Source organism: Silene latifolia, chromosome 11 (genome assembly GCF_048544455.1).
Source record: "Silene latifolia isolate original U9 population chromosome 11, ASM4854445v1, whole genome shotgun sequence".
In the NCBI taxonomy this organism is placed as follows: domain Eukaryota; kingdom Viridiplantae; phylum Streptophyta; class Magnoliopsida; order Caryophyllales; family Caryophyllaceae; genus Silene; species Silene latifolia.
Window position 1 is genome coordinate 21535378 of NC_133536.1, and position 20011 is coordinate 21555388.

A 20011-nucleotide genomic window follows, 5' to 3' on the forward strand; every position below is an offset into this window, starting at 1 on the left:
TCACCCAAGCTAAGTAATCCTATTACTTTCTCAGACGAAGACTTGCCACCTTTCGGTGCCAGTCACAACCTTGCTCTATACATCACTGTCATCTGTCTAAAGAAAAATGTGCCAATGACCTTGGTAGATGATGGCTCCGCGGTCAACGTCATACCCCTCAAAACGACATACAAGCTAGGCATGAAAGAGTCGGACTGGACCCCTACAAGTCAAGGTGTACGTGCATATGACGGTACACGACGAAAAGTGGTAGGACTTGCTAACCTAACCATAACAACGGGACCAATCGAACGAAAGGTTAACTTCCAAATAGTGGACATCGAAGCTTCATTCAACATACTTCTGGGAAGGCCTTGGATTCATGCTTCCAAAGCAGTAACATCCACCCTTCATCAAAAGATCAAGATCCCACTAAATGGCAAAGTTGTGACGATCACTTCGTCACCCATCAAGGCCATAATCGAGAAGCAATCAAATAATCAAGTCCTTGCGGATCCCATATACGAACTTGGGGGCTTCCAAAGTGTAAATGTCATAGAAAGTGAGTTGGCACCCTTATACTATAATCCCTACTCTAACTTGGTGGTCAACCACATACTCAAAAATCAGGGATACTTCCCTGGAATGCCTTTGAACCCGATTCGGAAGAACACCTTCGCGCCATACAAGAAAGGCAACTCATCGAGAATACCACTTGGACTAGGGTACAAACCCACAACAGAAGAAGTTCTCGAAATGCTTGCCCAAGTCCAAAATCGCAAGTATGTAGGAGTCCAAATGAGGCCATATCTCCCCACCTTAAATGGATACTTCGTTCAAGAAGGAAGTTCGGAACTCTTTCATGGATTTCCCGAACCTTGGCATTACCTCGAGAGGAAGTTAGCCGGAATCGAGATCTTTCACGATTGCTACTTCATCCCTCCAGAAACGGTTCCTACCGTCAAAATCCGTCAAGCACCTTGCTTAGACGAGCAAGCTGTGAGCCTCCTGTTTGGAGAGGACCGATTTGTTAAGGCCGCGCAGGATGAGATCATTACTACGATACTTCAAGACGATCGCTTCAACCCCACCGCATTGATCACGAAATCGACACAAAGCGGCGAAAGGATGGAGAAAATCAATCAAATGGACCAACAATCGGGAAGACTCTTCAAGCTCACCACTTTGAGAAGGAGAGATGTTCAAAGAAGAACCGAAGACGACGAGTTCGAATCGAATCGAGTCGGAGTCGGAGTCGAGTCGAGTCTAGAGAAGTCATTAGAGAGTCTACTCCTGTCGTCAACCCACTCCCTTCGTTTCTCCTAGCTTATTTTCAAGTAGCCACGATGAGTTCGGGAAATGCCCCAATTATCGTCCCTTTACCGCCACCGACCATGGATCAGTTGGCTTCTTTGTTTCAACTTTACTCGAATCTTAATATGAATAAATCGGTTACGCTTACTCTTTGCGTTATCTTGAGTGCAATTCTGTTTATGATGATACCGAGGATGACCAAGACCCAGACTTGACCGAAATACCTCCCTACGTAGCCAAAGAAATACTACGGGAAGGGGAAGGGGGACCAGATGAATGAGGACACCGAACCCATCAATGTAGGAACCGAACTAGAACCCAAAGAACTTAGGATAGGGACTACCTTGAGCTCTACCGAACGGGCCGACCTCGTAGACCTCCTAAATGAATTCAAAGACGTTTTCGCTTGGTCCTACAAAGACATGCCAGGGATCGACAGGGATATCGCCGAACATAGGATTCCGATTAAGCCAGGTTTCAAACCTGTGAAACAGAAGCTCCGACGAATGAGAACAGAGTGGGCTCTAAAGATTAAGGAAGAAGTTGACAAACAATTCAAAGCCGGGTTCATCAAAGTTTCCGAGTATTCTGACTGGGTAGCTAACATAGTACCCGTACCCAAAAAGGATGGGAGAATCCGAGTTTGTGTTGACTTTAGAGACTTGAACAAAGCAAGCCCAAAAGATGACTTCCCTCTACCTCACATCGACATATTAGTGGACAATACTGCAGACCACGCATTACTATCCTTCATGGATGGATATGCGGGTTATAACCAAATCAAAATGGCCATGGAAGACATGCATAAGACCGCGTTCGTCACCCAATGGGGAACCTATTGCTATACAGTAATGCCGTTCGGATTAATCAACGCCGGAGCTACATACCAACGCACCGCGACTACACTCCTACATGACATGATGCATAAAGAAGTCGAGGTATATGTAGATGACATGATCGTCAAATCCAAGAAGTGAGAGGGACATATTGCGAACCTTCGCAAGTTCTTCGCAAGGCTACGGAAGTACAACATGAGACTCAACCCTCAAAAGTGCACATTCGGGGTGACATCTGGCAAACTCCTAGGATACGTCGTTAGTCAACGAGGCATAGAAATAGATCCTTCCAAAATCAAAGCTCTGATTGAAATGCCACAACCTCAAACAGAAAAAGAAGTCGAGGATTCCCGGAAAAGTTCAATACATAAGTCGATTCATATCGAAACTTACGATGATTTGCGAGCCTATCTTCAAGAAGCTCAAGAAAACAGACCACACCATGTGGGATGATGATTGTCAAAAGGCGTTCGACCGAATCAAGGAGATATTGGCTAAACCACCAGTGCTCATGCCACCACAACAAGACCAACCTCTTGGTTTATATCTCACGGTAACCGAAACCGCCATGGGTGCCATGTTAGCTCAAACCGTAGGAAGTGAAGAAAGAGCTATTTACTACCTAAGTAAGAAGTTCTTGGAATACGAGTGCAAATACTCACAACTCGAAAAGACATGCCTCGCTCTTGTGTGGGCAACGAAGAAGCTACGTCACTACATGCTTAGCTACTCTGTCAAGATATTCTCCAAAATGGATCCAGTCAAATACCTCTTCGAGAAACCCGTCCTCAACGGACGCCTGGCAAGATGGACCATGATGCTCTCGGAATTTGACCTCAAATATGTGCCACTGAAAGTAATAAAGGGTCGCGCCGTCGCCGAATTCTTCGCAGAAAATCCCATCAACGACGCACAAACCATAGATACTTGGTCATTTCCCGACGAGGATATACTTCAAACAGATGTAGACTCCTGGGACCTATACTTCGATGGAGCATCAAACCTGCGAGGATTTGGGATAGGAGTGTTGCTCATTTCTCCTGAAGGTGAGCATACACCAATCGCTGTCAAACTCGACTTCGAGGTGACAAATAACGCGGCAGAATATGAAGCTTGCCTCATTGGATTACAAGCGGCAGTAAGCTTAGGCATCAAAAACCTCCGAGTGCACGGGGATTCGTCACTGATCATCAACCAAGTTACGGGATCCTGGAAAATCCGAAGTGAAAGCCTAGCACCCTATCAGGCTAGGATAGACCAAGTCGCTCAATTCTTTGATCACGTAACCTATTTACACCTACCTCGAGAAGAAAATCAATTTGCAGACGCTCTTGCGAAACTTGCATCTTTGATAAACATGCCAGATTACATGATGGAAATGCCTTTGTGTATCGAACGACGGTCGGAGCCGGCTTATGTCCATCAAATTACCGATGAAGAAGAAATCGCACAGGAACCCTGGTTCCAAGCAATCCTGAATTTCAAGCTCAATGGTACCTATCCGCCATATATGGACAAAAGGGGACAACGCGCTATACGCCTACTAGCTTCCCAATACATCCTAATGCAAGGAGAATTGTACAAAAGAACACCTCTTGGTGTAGTCCTACGTTGCCTTGATCATTCACAGGCACGAAAAGTGATGGAAGAAGTCCACGACGGAGAATGCGGTCCTCACATGAGTGGACCTATGATGGCAAAGAAAATCACACGTCTAGGGTACTATTGGACCACAATGGAATCGGATTGCATCAAATATGTGAGACATTGCCACAATCACAAATCTTCGGGGAACGTACAACATGTCCCTCCTTCGTTGCTCTATACGATGACATCTCCTTGGCCATTCTCCGCATGGGGAATTGACATAATTGGGAAAATAACCCCAGCCGGAACAGGAGGTCACTGTTTCATCCTAGTAGCAATTGACTACTTCACCAAGTGGGTAGAAGCGGCTTCCTACACCGCTGTTACGGCCAAAAATGTGGCCAAATTCATACAAAACAACATCATCTGTCGATATGGTTGCCCACATGAGATCATCAGCGATAATGGGTCCCACTTCCAAGCCGAAACCGAACAGTTGCTAGCCAAGTACAAGATCAAGCATCATCACTCCTCGCCCTATCGGCCACAGACTAACGGCGCGGTAGAGGCGGCTAACAAGAATGTCGTCACAATCCTCAAGAAAATGACTGACAATTACAGAGATTGGCCAAGCAAAATACCCTTCGCTTTGTGGGGTATCGTACATCGATTAGGACGCCCACCGGGGCTACTCCTTTCTATTTGACCTACGGCATGGAAGCCGTACAACCAGTTGAGCTAGAAATACCATCCCTGCGCATCCTACTAGAGAGTCAAATCCCGGAGGCCGATTGGAAGAAAGATAGATACGAAGAACTCATCCTCCTGGATGAACGTAGGCTGCGTGCCTTACATAATGTCCAAACATATCAAGCACGTATCAAACGAGCTTTCAACAAAAGGGTTAGGCCAAGAAACATCAAAGAAGGAGACTTAGTACTCAAATCGGTTAGAGCTCTTTTACCTGTCGACCCGCGGGGAAAAATCAAACCTAATTGGGCCGGACCATATCTAGTCAAATCAATACTCCCAGGAGGCGCGGTTAGAATCACAGACCTAGATGGGAATGAGTTCTCAAACCTCACAAATCTCGACCAACTGAAACGATACTATGCCTAGAATAGGATAAAAACGCGCCTCGCGTAAACCTGCGTGTCGCTCTTGTGGCACTAAATAAACGGCCCCTGGCCCATTTGAATGTCACTATGCTCTTGCATCTTGGCAAACTTGTCATCCTCATATCATCAAACAAACTAAATTCGCACCTCCCGAGTAAGCAAAAGCTCATGCTTATTTTCTATGTTCATTACAAGCTCTTGCTTCGAACAATTATTCTTTTACATTTACTCGAACTACGCGCAAGGGTTTGATTTCGCTTTCTCTAAGTGAATACGTAGGCAATCCTTCACGGGATTCAACCCACCATCATATTTAAAATGTAAATAGAAGGACATTTGCATTGCATTTGAAATTCGACAAGAATAATTAAAGAAAATCACCAACGGTTTCATAACCATTTAACCTTTTTATTTCATTCAATTTCTAATAATAATAATACGGCAAATAATAAAAATAGACTAGGCTAGGATTCTAAAAATCCCTCCTTTCTTATTACAACAATAATAATAATAATCAAATAATAAATAAGACTTGGGCTATTCCTCCATCTTTCCCTTGCCCTTGTCGTTCTTGTCATATTTCTTGTCACGACCTCGAGCCGGGCGCTCTTGCACCACTTCAGACCTAATCACCAACGGTCTTTCTCGAGGCCTAACTCTTCCATTCTTGCCAACCACCATCTCTGCGACAGGAGTAGTCTTCGATTTCTTCGAAGGATGAATGACTTGAAACCCGGCTTCTTCTTCCCCTTCAGTCAGATGCTTCTCCTTCTCTTTCTCTCCCTCGCGCACCTTGTAATCAACGGGCTCGCGCTTCCTCAGTCTTTCACGCTCTTCCGAAGTTGCAGCCTTCCTCCACCTCAGATAAGAGTCCGACACCCACAAAGCATTGGAGGAGAAGTTCAAGAACCACATGTTTCTTTGGGCCCACTTCATAGCCCACTCTCTTCGGCTCTCGTAGTAAGCGCCATAGCGATCTGCGGAACGGTGTCAAGCCTAGGAATCATCTGCTTCAACCCGACTTGCCTCATCAATCTCTCGGGGAAGATGCATACCATAAACTCCAATCCCAGAATGCGCACGGACCTAGTAGGATCCAAAGAAGACACTCCGGATGACTTGAGGTGCCACCACGGAACGACCCACCTGATCAGCGGGCCATCATCAGTCTTCAGCTTGTTCTTCCAATAATCGCAGGCCCGGGTGAAGTCCACCATGTACAGACGTGTCCTCATCGAAATCATACGGGCATGATAGGAAAGTGCATGAACTGGGGGCTCGAGCAATCGGAGCCGTTCCATAAGCCAAACCTACCAAAAAACAGGTATTAGACACCCGCGAAAAAAAAAAAAAAAAAAAAAAAAAAACGAAAAAAAAAAACCAAAAAAAAAAAAAAAAAAAAAACAAAAAAAAAAACGAAAAAAAAAAAAAAAAAAAAAAAAAAAAAAAAAAAAAAAGAAAGAAAGGTGTCTTTTACCTGTAGGATAACGGGACTTCCCAAGAACGGCAGATCACGGTTGGATTTCCTATTATCCAAACCCAAAATGATCTCCCCTAGGCATAGACAAGTCGGGCTCTGCGCGACTCCATTTGCTCAATAAGACCCAATAGACGGGGATCACCTCGCAGTTCTTCATCAACATGTCCCTGGAAGACATATACATGAAGAAGACAGAAGCCAAATGCTCTCCTCCTAGCAACATAAGAAACAGTAGGGTCGGCCCTGTTGATGAATCGGTCTACAAAGTCCAACATTCTCACGCCTTTCGGGGTAACCAAGCGATCCACCTCAAGTCTAGTAAGTCCAAGCAAATCTCTAAACTTACTCTTATACCCTTGAGCAAAGAGAAGGGATGGCGGGTAGATGTTCGTGGTCCCACCCGCCAATATAGCGACAATTTCCTCCTCCCGGAAAAGGACAAATATCACCTCCTGGGAACGCGAAAACATGATAATTTGGGTCCCAATAATCAAGGCAAGCATCCAAGAACGGTTTTACAACCTTAATGAGTTTCAAACTCAATAAAGACCCAAGGTTATAAGCACCCATATCATGTTTCTCAATGTTCGAAAACTCATTAGTCCATTCCTTCAAGCGAATCTCCAAAGTATTCATGATGATAATTTTCTCTTGAAAATTTATTGGGAGTTTTTATGTGTGAATCGACGAAGAAGAGACGGAAGAATTATATGATTTAATGCTTCGTCGACGCTTCTATTTATACTAATTGTCTTTGTTTCCAAAAATCCGTCGGAACCGACCTGCTTGGAACAGGCGCGGCACTCTGCGCGCCTCTTCAAAGGGACGCACTCATGCTGCGCGCTCTTCCCACCTCACTTCGTGATTTCCGCGTTTGGATCTTTCCTAATTCTATAAACGAATAATTTCCTATTCCTACGGGATTTTATTTTGGTAAATCCGAGAAATTTACCATGCTTCAGGTTTCCTTAATCCGCGGACGCGCATTTCGAGGCGACATCGACATTTTCCGCCATTTTTCTCACACTTTTATATTTAGTTTTCATTTTAATTCTTTTTTATTTCAACATTTACTTAGTCATTTCATTTTCTTAATTTCTATTTTTTCCATTTTCTAACTTATAGATTTCTCTTTTTCTTTTTTTTTTCGGGGGTAACCCTCCCTACCGTCCGGTCATTTCCGGCAAAATTTTTGCACAAATTTTTTGCATTTTTTGCGTTCCTTTTGAGTCTCATTTTGCACTAATTAAAGGCCCTATGTGTATATAAAAATGTATGTGTTACGTGATTTTCTATGTAAATTCCGGCAGCATGACGGCATAAACCGTTGTCTACCAAACCTGTTCAAAAGCTAACCTGCAGGTACAAGCAACACCACCCAAAGAAAGAAAAGGCACTCAGGCCGTCGTATATACAACAAAAAAGCAAATGTACAAGCAAACTGGGGGCTTCGCCCCAAACAGGTCCAAATGTGCAAGTAAACTGGGGGCTTCGCCCCAAACAATTCCAAAAGTCCAAGTAAACTGGGGGCTTGCGCCCCAAACAAGTCCAAAAATGTTCAAAATCAAGTCTACAAAACCACGCAGACTACTGCTGTGCACCCTCCAGCTCGGCAACCCTCGCCATAAGAGCGGCAATCTCGGCGTCCCGAAACTCGAGCTCCCTCGACAAACGAGCCGTCTCCTCCCGAGATCGGTCAACTCTCGCTCCACTCACGACCGGCTGTGGACAACAAGAAATTGGCTCATGTCAATCAATTCAAACAAAACTGAAAAACCAAAGATCAAGGAAAAACAAATGAGGTTCATACCTGACGACCTCGACCGCCGACGAGTGCCTCGATGGACGTAGCTCGTAGCCGGTTGGCCACCCTCCATAGTGCCACAAACCGAGATGGCGCGACCCGCATTTCAAGAATTCTCGATAAATTGAACAAATTCAATCAAATGTGTTCTTACACGAAAACTATGCAAAATGGGAACTCACCCTCCGAATCAGATGCTGCCAGTCATCTAGGCCAGCATCCGTCACAGCCACGTCAAAGTCACGCAGCTCGGAGATCGTCGTCCTCCCAGTAGCGTCAGTGTACTCAAGGGTCTCGGGGTACTCTGGGGGCTCGATGCCCGCCGCCTCAACCTCCTGCAAAGACAAATGGCCCTCGTTAATCGATGATCTTTCGTCGCAATTCTCGAAAATCAAAATCCAACAAGAAAACAAAGGATGCTCACCACTACCGGCCAATACGCCAACCTCCCGTAAAGGAACGCCGAGTAATCCTCGTCAGGGAGAAGAAGGTCGTCGCCACTAGCGCCAGCCAAGTCCGCCTCCCTCTCAGCCTCGGAAGGCTCCCTAAACATCGTCCTAGGAGGATCGACGGGAACCGTCAACGCGCCCCGAAAGCACTGACGAGCTAACCGCTCGCCCAGATACCACACAGGACCCATCGACGTCCACAATAACAGCCGACTCGAGCTCCTAGGTCGAAGGACCTCAGCGACAAAAGGAGGCGCTCCAGCGTACTCCGCCCAAGGTTTGGGCACCCACTGCGACAATATAAAGGCAAAGGTCATTCCTATGATCAATTTAAAACAAAGTATAAGAAGGTGTGAATGAATACAAATGGGATACTCACGCCGCTCACCAAGAGCGTTCACATCCCGCCGGTAGACATTGTGAGAAGAACGCTTGCTCTTCGTCCCAAGACATGACCCAATCCTCACCACGGATAGGCCCTCTCCAACGGCTCCGTCCTCTTGGGCGCGAGGCCCGTAAAGTAAGAGTACACCCACGCCCGCAAAATGAGAATAGTCAATGACGATCTTTCGATCTTTGATAAAAGAAAGGAATTTACTTTGGTCTAAAGGAAGGTTCATACCTCCAACAAGAGCCTGTGTCCGACAAACAGCTGCCGGGAGAAGTCCCCTTCTCCATCAACTCCGGACGAACCATGGCCCTCATAAAGCGGATGAGGACCGCAAAACCAGCAGATGACCCGGTCCCAACGCCCTAGGGAACTCGGTCGAAAAGAAAGGGAAGAAGCTTCGTCGACAACCTCTCACCCTTGTCTCCGAGGTAAATCGAAGACAAGAACCACCAAAGCCACGGAGACGAGCCCTCTGCTCACCAGTACAAAGGAGGAGGAGCCGTCTCCCTCCCATCGATCACCACCGATGTTGGGGTCTTCCCCGCAAAGTAATCTCGAACGTAGGTACTGGGTACCAAACCCGGCACCGCAACAGCCTTCGGCGACAAGTTCCAGCCGATCAACCTCCTCGCCTCGGCCGAATCCGCCCTCATGCCAGTCTCCGGCCACACCATCTCCTCAGTTACACACGGCAGACCAGAAATCATGCCGTAGTCCTCCAAGGTGACTCCCACCTCACCAAAAGGCAGGTGAAACGTGTAAGTCGTATCCCAAAATCGATCCAAGAAAGCGCGGACCAGGCTAAGGTTGGCCCGCAACTTCCTCTTCACGATATCCCTCCAGACCTGAACCAGAGGACCGAACGCTCCACGCTCGATCATGGCTCTCTCCTCCTCCGACAGCCGCTCGTAATGCTCCATCGCTGTCGTATACCCCGAGAACGACCGGATGTTCCCGGCCTCCTATTATGATTTGAAATAAAGCTATCTTTAGTTTTGAGTAAATTTGAAAGAAATTTGAACAAAAATAGAAAAGGATAGGTAATGAGTTAGGGAATTCCTATTTACCAAGCTCTTCACCGTCCTGTAGGACAAGTGACCCTCTGCAGCCCACACAAGGTGCCTACTCTCCCAGGTCTCAGCCCACGCAGGAGCACCTCTCAGCTGACGACCTCCTCGTCCGAGGTGGGCCCGTCTCGGAATCTCCTCCTCCTCAGCAGCCTCCTCCTCGGGAACCTCGTCCGCAGCAGCCATCACCGCAGCGGTGAAGGCCTGCTCCAAAGCCTCCTCAACAACAGCGGCGTCTATGTCCATGGGATCCCTCCCAGAAGTAGAAGCATCGTCACCTGCAAACATTAAAGCAAATTCAGGCCGCGTCCCATGACGACAAGCCTGTGTTAAGAAGTTTTCGAGCCTTCAAGGCCCGGGAATTCCCCATTTCTGGCCATCCTTGGCCATATTCCCACCAATTCAATCACTCATGTGATGAGTTGGGTCAAGTCAAGTCCGAGTCAAAGCCTAGTCTCGGGTTCGAGTCGAAAATTCGGCAGCATTTCGCTATAATGGCGGTTATGCCCTAAAGAGTGTCCTGAAAAAGTTGTCACAAACCAAAATTCCAAGATGGTAGAAAGTTTACCCATCATCCAAGGATCCCAAATATCAAGTTTCATCACAAATGGGCAATCCTAAGGCCATTTTCGAAGCCATTTACGATCCAGCTGTGAAACCGTCTCAAAATTCGCTCAAGGGCTCAAAACTCGATGAAAATTCAAAGCAAATACATGGTTATGTTCCTAACATTACCTATTATCCATTTCTAGCATCAATTTGGCAAGACAAATCCATTTGGGGGAAAAGCCCCAAATTTTCGATCAAAAGGGTCGAAAACCCTAATGTTCGCGGCTCAAAATTCAACAAATGTGGAAGATTAATGCAAGATTAAAGCACATACCTCGATTAGTCATATTTTAAGCAAGCTTTTGAATCAAACCTTGGCGGAAATGGTGAAGATTTGAGAGAGAAATTGCAAAAAAATTGTGTTTCGAATATAATGAAATAAAACCTTCTGATTTTGCGTTTTTACGCAGAATTGCCAAATTGGGGAACAGACGCAGCAGGTGCTGCGCCTCTTCCAAGAGACGCAGCTCTTGCTGCGACTCTTCCTTTGTTTCCCTCCTGGCGGATTTTCAAAAATCCGTTATGAGTTCGTTATTCGTGGGCCCATCTTTGGTGCGCCTCATCCTCGATGACGTTTTATCATTTTGGTCTGTTTCGACGATTTTCTTTCGTTCCGGCCCATGTTTTATCCAACGCGACAGTATTTTGCAGTATTGTCCGAATTCATTTTATCCCGCGCAGCAGTATTTCGCAGTATTGCTCAATTTTTATGTCCAGCGCAGTAGTATTTTGCAATACTGCTCACTCAAGACTTTCTTTCGCGATGACTAAGATGTTCCTGGTCGTCTATCCCCTAGCGCAGTAGTATTTTGCAGTACTGCTCACTCAAGGTTTCCCCTACGACGATCAAGATGTTCCTAGTCGTCGGTATATTCCCCAACCCGAGTTCGCTTGAGACCGACGCAAGCGGATCCCCAGCAGTTTCAACCGACGTCCTGCTGTTTTCAATATCTCTCTTGTTCCCCGCGAAGTTCGATTAAGTCTCAGGTATGATCTCTTCTTATGGCTGGCGAGCTTCCTTACGTAGTCTAATGGACTTTAAACGACCCTCCCCGATAGTCGACAGACTCTAAAATGTTCCCGACGATAGGTCCTTGGCTCAGACCCCTTGAGCCGCCTCGCGTCGCCATAGTCGTCAGGTTGTAATCTTCGATTGACCTGATGGCTATACTTTGACTTTCGCCTTGTCCAAGCCTCAGTCAAAGTGGGGGCTCTGTAGACACCTCGTTTCTGCACCCCTCGCAAACCACCCGGTGATGATTGGGCCGCATGTTTGATTCGCGGAACGATTAGTGACAGTTCGTAAGATTATCGTCAAGTGATTGCTCAAATATTAATGTCAACCTCTTAGTTGTCATCTACGTGCCGATACGGTCGTTTTGGCGATAATTAGAGTACATTCGGTCCGGGTCAAAAACCGTCTCCATTTTCTGATAGCTGTTAAATCCCGAGTCAGAATGTTCTGGAATGTTCCGGATATTTCTATTCCATATTTCTCAAATTTTATCTTTTGGCAAATAATATCCCGTAATATTCATAAGATAATCGAATTAATTCCGTCCTACCATAACTTAAACACGGAAATCTTTCTTAAGCAGGAGGAAACCTCCACGGGAATAGACGCAACAGAGTCTTTGCGCCTCTTCCAAGAGACGCAGTGGCTGCTGCGCCTCTTCCCAGGCCCTTCTTTGCATGATTTACGTATCTTTTTCATATCTTTCCGAGATTCACTTCCAAAGAGTCTCCGAAACCCTATTTCTTCACGTGATTAGTATAAATAGGAGCTTTCGTTCCTCATATTTCTCACGCGAGTGTCCGCCCTTCTCTTCTCCCTTTGCATTCTAGACTTCGTTCTTACTAATTGGCGCCTACGTGCTTGGACTTCCGACCACGTAAGCTCGGATCTTTCCGGGTACCAGCCTCTCCGTTGCATGACCGACCAATTTGACCAACTACACTCAATCAATTTAAATTAATTAATCGTCTTCCTCTTTCGAGGGCACTCTTTCCTTGCATTCGCGTCGAGCATCACTAATCGATCTTCTTAGTTCTTCTCGTTCCGTCAACATGTAAGTCTGAGGGTGTATAATCCTTATTTATTTATTGTATTTTATTTATCGTATCACTCATTGTAAGGTTTATGTCGAAAGTACCTCATTAAAACCGATTTCTAAAACCGTCTTTAAAACCTTTTTTGCGGATTTCCAGTAGACTGATAGTCGAGAAAAGACGCAGCAACTGCTGCGCCTCTTCGAAGGAGCGCAGTTCCTGCTGCGCCTCTTCGTGAGGCTGCCGCAGTTCCTGCTTCTTTTCTTCTTCCTCCGTCCTCTGTAATTCGTATCAAATTAATTTCTTTTGTTTTGTTCGTCTGTTAATTCGTTCACATGATAGTTTAATAATTCATATGTATATTCTCCATCATCATTAACATGTTTAAATCGTCATAAATCCGACTTATATCCCTAATAATCAATATTTGCGGGTTTTCGTCATTAAATTCAATTCGAGTTTTAGAAATTCAATTCGTTCATATTGGGTTTCTGGGATTCATTGTTGATATATTTCCACCTGTTTGTTCATTAATCCGTCGTCATTCATCATGTTTAGTCTAATTCGTTTAGTTAGTTAGTTTAATAAATCATTTATTAACATCGACCCTTCACATAATTAATCCGTCTTATTTCCGTTTTAACCATGTTTTACTGTTTTATGACCTCAATCATATGTAAATAATCTGCTAATAACTTTCATCCGAGTCTAAAATCGTAATCAATCCATTAATTTACCAATTAACATTAACGGTTTGCAGTTCCGGCTTCACAGCCAGAACTCACCCTTGGAACAGACGCAGCAACTGCTGCGCCTCTTCCAAAGGGCGCAGTTTCTGCTGCGCCTGTTCCAGGGTGAATTCTGTCCCTGAACTCCTTTTCTGCCTTGGCCTAGTTTAATTAGCTACGTATTAATCAACTAATAATCGTATTATCACCTTCTGATCTGTCGTGTTTTATTCTTATTTCTTTTCCTCAAATTATCCGTTTTAAAGGTATTTTCGACATAAATCGCCTATTCCATTGTAATTAATGTAATTTTCATTATTGTAGTTCATATTTATTGTATTTCGTATCATTTGTATGTCTTCACATGTAAATGAACCTTAAATCTCAACTTCGACCCAATTGTGTGCTAAATTACGTGTCAACCGACTTAGTCTAATTCTCACATGCTAGGATTAATCTATGGATGTTGCATTGCATGCATATAGCCGACGATATATCAAGTACGAATAACTTCCCTAATCATTAGTAGAGGCCGCTATCGAGGCGGGCGGGATTAGGTGTTCGATCAAAAGAGCTTCCTAATACGTACCCTCACCCCTTACTCCAGATCTCCGTGAGCACCCGTGTTCATTGGCATCCACGAGAGTCATTCTAGACATAGAATGCTAAGGGTAACGATTGCTTAGTGTTCATGTCACTACTTTGTGTCTTGACATGACACGAGGTATTCGAACGGTTCCAATTTCCCATAAAAATTGGTGGCGACTCCATACAAAATGCAAACGCTTGTTTTCGAGCCCCTTCACCAAGCGCCCCCGTGGGCGGCCCGCTGTCCACAGTGGTTTTGATTCCTTCTGGATTAGCAAGTGCCTCAACGCCGTATGATCGGTGTGTACAATTACCTTAGAGCCCACCAAGTAGGAACGGAACTTGTTCATGGCATATATGACCGCCAAAAGCTCCTTTTCGGTGGTGGTATAGTGTGATTGAGCTTCATCCAAGGTTTTTCTTGCATAATATATGGCATGAAGTTTGCCATTCTTTCTTTGTCCAAGCACCGCTCCCACCGCTACATCACTAGCATCGCACATCAACTCAAAAGGTTCTCCCCAAGTGGGAGGTTGCATAATTGGAGCGGTGATGAGAGCTTCTTTCAACCTATTAAAAACATTCAAACATTCATTAGTAAATTCAAAGGGCACATCTTTGCCAAGTAGCAATATTAAAGGTCGGGCAATCAAAGAAAAATCTCTGATAAATCTACGGTAAAAACCGGCATGCCCAAGAAAACTTCTAACTCCTTTGACATTAGTGGGAGGGGTAAAGTTTTAATCACTTCAATCTTGGCTTGATCAACTTCCAAGCCTTTACTTGACACAACATGACCCAAAACAACCTCGGATGTCACCATGAAGTGACATTTCTCCCAATTTAAGACTAGACCGATTTCTTGACACCTTTTCAAGACCTTACTCAAATTAGCTAGACATCCATCAAATGAAGTGCCTACGACGGAGAAATCGTCCATAAACACCTCCATTATATTCTCAACATATTCGGAAAATATAGCTAGCATGCATCTTTGAAATGTGGCCGGCGCATTGCATAGCCCAAAGGGCATGCGCCTATAAGCAAAGGTGCCAAACGGGCACGTGAAGGTGGTCTTTTCTTGGTCATTAGGGTGAATCGAAATTTGGAAAAACCCCGAAAACCCATCAAGGTAGCAAAAGTGAGAGTGTTGGGCAAGTCTTTTCAACATTTGGTCAAGGAAAGGGAGGGGGAAATGGTCTTTCCTAGTCGCCTTGTCGTTGAGGCGTCTATAGTCTATACACATTCTCCACCCGGTTGTGATTCTTGTTAGAATTAGCTCATTCTTATCATTGGTGACTACCGTGACCCCGCCCTTGTTTGGCACAACATGCACCGGGCTCACCCATGCACTATCGGAGATAGGGTAAATTATACTTGCATCATAAAGATTCAACACCTCCTTCCTAACCACTTCTTTCATTGCGGGGTTAAGGTGGCGTTGAGGCTCAATGGAAGATGCACTCTCATCCTCCAAATGAATGCGGTGGGTGCAAAAAGAAGGGCTAATCCCCTTGATATCATCAATTGAGTACCCAATGACATCCTTGTATTTTCTCACAACATCAAGTAACTTTTGAAGTTCGGTGTCATTGAGTGCACTATTGACAATAATAGGTTAAGTGTCATTAGGGCCAAGAAAAACATGTTTAAGAGTAGAGGGAAGAGGTTTCAACTCCACTTGAGGAGGCGTGGATCTCTCCTCCTTTTTACCATCTCCTCTCAAGCTCTCAAATTCTTTGTCCGGGTCTTCTTCAATTGTTGCTTCCATAGCTAAAGCATACTCCCGGTGCTCCTTGCAATATTTTACCTTGCCCTCAAGGAACCCTTGCAAACCCTTGTCTTCATCAAATTTCTTCATATCAACCATTCCTCTACCACATCAATCATGTAACAAGACTTTTCTTCCGAAGGCTCCTTCATAGCCTTGTTCATGGAGAATTCTACCTTTTCTTCACCCACTTGTAGAGAAAGCTTTCCATTCTTCACATAAATCATGGCACCCCCCGTAGCTAGGCAAGGGCGCCCCAATATGATGGGAATATTTGAGTCCTCGGGGATGTCCATTACATAGAAGTCACATGGGAATGCAAGTTTGCCCACTTTGAGTGGGACATCCTCCACAAGACCCATTGGGTATCTTACCGACCTATCCGCTAGTTGGAGAGAAACCCTTGTTGGGAAAGCTCATAACCCTTCAATTTCTTGAAAATTTTGAGGGGCATAAGACTAATGCTTGCCCCCAAATCACACAAGGCTCTCTCAATATTCACGGTCCCAATTTTGCAAGGTATGGAAAAACTCCCCGGGTCTTCAAGCTTTTGAGGAGCCTCATTCATAAGAATTGCACTACACTCCTTGGATAAGTTCACCGTGGTTGTCGGGCTCAAGGAGTTTTTGTTTGAGATTAGCTCCTTCAAGAACTTTCCATAGCTTGGTATCTCCTTGACGGCATCAATGAAGGGCATGGTAATGTTGATACCCTTCATCATGTCCATGAAATTTCCATATTTTTGTTCAAGTTTTGCCCTTGCCAACCTTTGTGGGAAAGGAATTGGCGGCACATAAGTTTTCACAACTTGTTGTTTTGGCTCTTCAACGACCCTTGTTGGTTCATCAATCACCTTTGGAGTTTCCACAACTCCACAAGTTCATCTTCAACCCTTTTTTCTTCAATTACCTTAGGAGGTTCAACCACAATTTGAGGCTCAACCATATCACCCGGTTTACTACTCTTCCTCTTCTTGACAAATGTCCGGTCTTCCAAATCTCTTCCACTCCTCAAGTGAATGGCATTTATGGTTTTCGGATTCTCGTCGGTTTTACCCGGAAATTTCCCTTGAGAGGCTTGTAGTTGGCTCATTTGGGAAGCCAATTGGGAGATTTGATTGTCCGTCATCCGTTGAGAAGCTTGCATTTGGGTTCTAAGTTGGTTGATGGATGAGGTTGCCTCTTCTTGTTTTTGAGTGGTATGGTTGATGAATTGTGTTTGAGAACTCATTAATTGCTCTATCATGAGCTTAACATTTGACTTTGGTTGGGTGGGTTGTTGGAAGGGTTGGAAATTTTGTTGGAAAGGTGGGTTATTTGGTGGGTTGAGTGGTTGAAATTGTTGTCTTGGTTGGAAGGTCCTTCCTTGGAAACCCGGTGGACCTTGATTGAATGTTGTGTTCGGTTTTTGAGCTTGAAAGTTTGGTTGTTGTGATTTTTGTTGGAAGGTTGGGTTTTGGACATTTTGAGAGCCATAAGAGAAGTTTGGGTGGGCTCTCATTCCGGGGTGATATTGGTTGTTGTTAAATGCTTGCTTGGCCGGACTAGACTCCCATATCCCGTTCACTTTCTCCATGCAATTGCCATCTCCTACCATCAAAGGACACTCATTGGGTGGGTGTCCTTGGTCTCCACAAATATCACAACTATAAACTTGGTTCCTCATAGAAGAATTGCTAGATGTATTGCTTGAACTCATCAAGGCAACTTGTTGCTTAAGCTCTTCAATCAACCCTTTAACTTCAACATTATTGGCCGATTCAACCGTTGACTTTCCTTTCCTCTTGTGCCTATCATTGTTCCAATGAAAGGTACGAGAAGCCATCTCTTCAATGAGCTCTTTGGCCGTCTTGTGATCTATTTTATCCAATGCTCCCTTTCCCGACCCGGAATCAAGGTTCATCTTCATTTCATTGTTTAACCCTTCATAGAAATTGTTGATGAGCTCATCATCCCCAATCCCGTGGTGAGGACATAGCCTTTGGAGGCCCTTGTACCTCTCCCATGCTTCTTAAAGGGTCTCATCTTCTTGTTGGGTGAAGCCTTGAAGCTCACTCTTGATTCTTGCGGTTCGTTGGGGTGGGAAATACTTGTTTAGGAAAGCCTTAGAGACATCATCCCAAGTCCGAAGAGAGTCGGGTTCACAACTTTTAAGCCATTCCTTGGCGCTTCCCCTCAAGGAGTAAGGGAAAAGCCTAAGGCGTACGGCATCCTCCGACACTCCGTTGGCCTTGAACATGTCACAACTATCCAAGAACTCGTTGAGATGCTCGTTGGGGTTTTCGGTGGCTTCCCCACCGAATTGATTCCCTTGGACAAGTTGTAGCAAGGTGGCTTTCACATCAAAATTGTTGGCTTGAATAGGTGGCTTGACTATACTCGGATTCACCACCTTTTTCGGAGCCAAGTTATCTCGCATAGGAACCGCGACCATTGTCACTTCTTCTCCCGGAGTTGCAAAGGGATTCTCAAAAGTTTCAAAGGTCCTTGGTTCTTCTTGAAAGTCTTCAACTACTAAATTTTCTTCGGAAGTTGGTGTTTCTATAAGCCCCCTTCTACGTAGTGAATTTAGTCTTCTTGCGGTAGCTTCAATCTCGTGGTCAATCGGATCAATTGGTTGACCTCTTCGAGTTCTCCTACTCATGCAAAAAGTCCTACACACTCAAGAGAAGGATTAGTAACACAAAAGACTTAGTCTAAACTAGAACGAAAACAATTAATATCTAGCCGAACTCTCTGGCAACGGCGCCAAAAACTTGATGGTGTCAAGCTATACCTCGCAAGTGCACGATTTATCGTTGTGCAAAATAGAGGGTCGATCCCACAAGGAGTTGAAAAGATTACTAATTGTTCTAATCCTATCGTTCAGCTAAGTCGGCAATAAGGGATGAGTTTGTTATACTAGAACTACCTAAGACAAAGTGAAATTCAAACTAAGTAAGAAATAGGTAAATGAGCAAGAGGAAATGAGAAGTTGTAAATCAAATAATTTAAAAGCCTGAGACTCGGTTCTTCCCAAAACAATTCATAACTTCACACAATTAATTCTCTAGGCTAATCATAAGGGTAGCTAGGTGAGGAGGAGATGACTCTAATTCGCCTAAGACCCCCCTCTCGGGTTCGAAATAGGACACTAGCACTACCCACCAACCCCCCTTTCGGGTTCGAAGGTCGGAATCCTTACCTCAACACTCGACAACTCCAAAAATGTGCACTTTTCAAAGGAGGTCAAGAAATCGGTCAAGGTCATTAAGTACTCATCATAATCCGGGTCATCCCACTCCCTCTCTCGAGGGTCGATTTCAAACGCTAGTCTAGAGGTACCCTCCCTTGGTTCTCCCTTTCGGTCTCAACCAAGGTTAGTGATGTGGACAGCGGGCCGCCCACGGGGGCGCTTGGTGAGAAACGGGGAACAAGCGTTTGCATTTTGTATGGAGCCGCCACCAATTTTTATGGGAAATTGGAACCGTTCGAATACCTCGTGTCATGTCAAGACACAAAGTAGTGACATGAACACTAAGCAATCGTTACCCTTAGCATTCTATGTCTAGAATGACTCTCGTGGATGCCAATGAACACGGGTGCTCACGGAGATCTGGAGTAAGGGGTGAGGGTACGTATTAGGAAACTATTTTGATCGAACACCTAATCCCGCCCGCCTCGATAGCGGCCTCTACTAATGATTAGGGAAGTTGTCTATACTCGATGTATCGTCGGCTATATGCATGCAATGCAACATCCAAGTTTTAATCCTAGCATGTGAGAATTAGACTAAGTCGGTGAACAATTAAGTTAGCAAACAATTGGGTCGAAGTTGGATTTAATGTTCATTTACATGTGAAAGCATACCAATGATAAAAGAAATACAATAATGAAAATTACAAAGGATTAGGCGATTTATGTCGAAAATACCGCTAAAACGGATGATTTGATAAAAAGGAATAAAAGAAAGAAATACGAACAGAACAGAAGGTGATATTACGAATATTAGTTAGTTAATACGTATACTAATTAAACTATGTCAAGGCGAAAAAAGAGTTCAGAGGCGAACTCATCTCGAACAGCGCGAAGAGATCGCGCCCTGCGGAAGAGGCGCAGCAGACGCTGCGTCTGTTCCAAGGGTGAGTTCTGGCTGTGAAGCCGGAACTGCAAATCGTTAACGTTAATTGTTAATTAATGGATTGATTATGACACTTGGCTCGGATGAAAGTGATTTAATAGGTTAATTAACATATGAATAGG

General features: G+C 44.7%; 1 non-coding gene across 1 annotated transcript; it reads left to right on the forward strand.

Moving 5' to 3' along the window:
• The first annotated feature begins 17727 nt into the window (after window positions 1-17727).
• Window positions 17728-17834, forward strand: LOC141615639 (small nucleolar RNA R71). Its single transcript, XR_012530049.1, has one exon. It is a non-coding gene; the product is annotated as a small nucleolar RNA R71 (small nucleolar RNA).
• Window positions 17835-20011: the final 2177 nt, after the last annotated feature.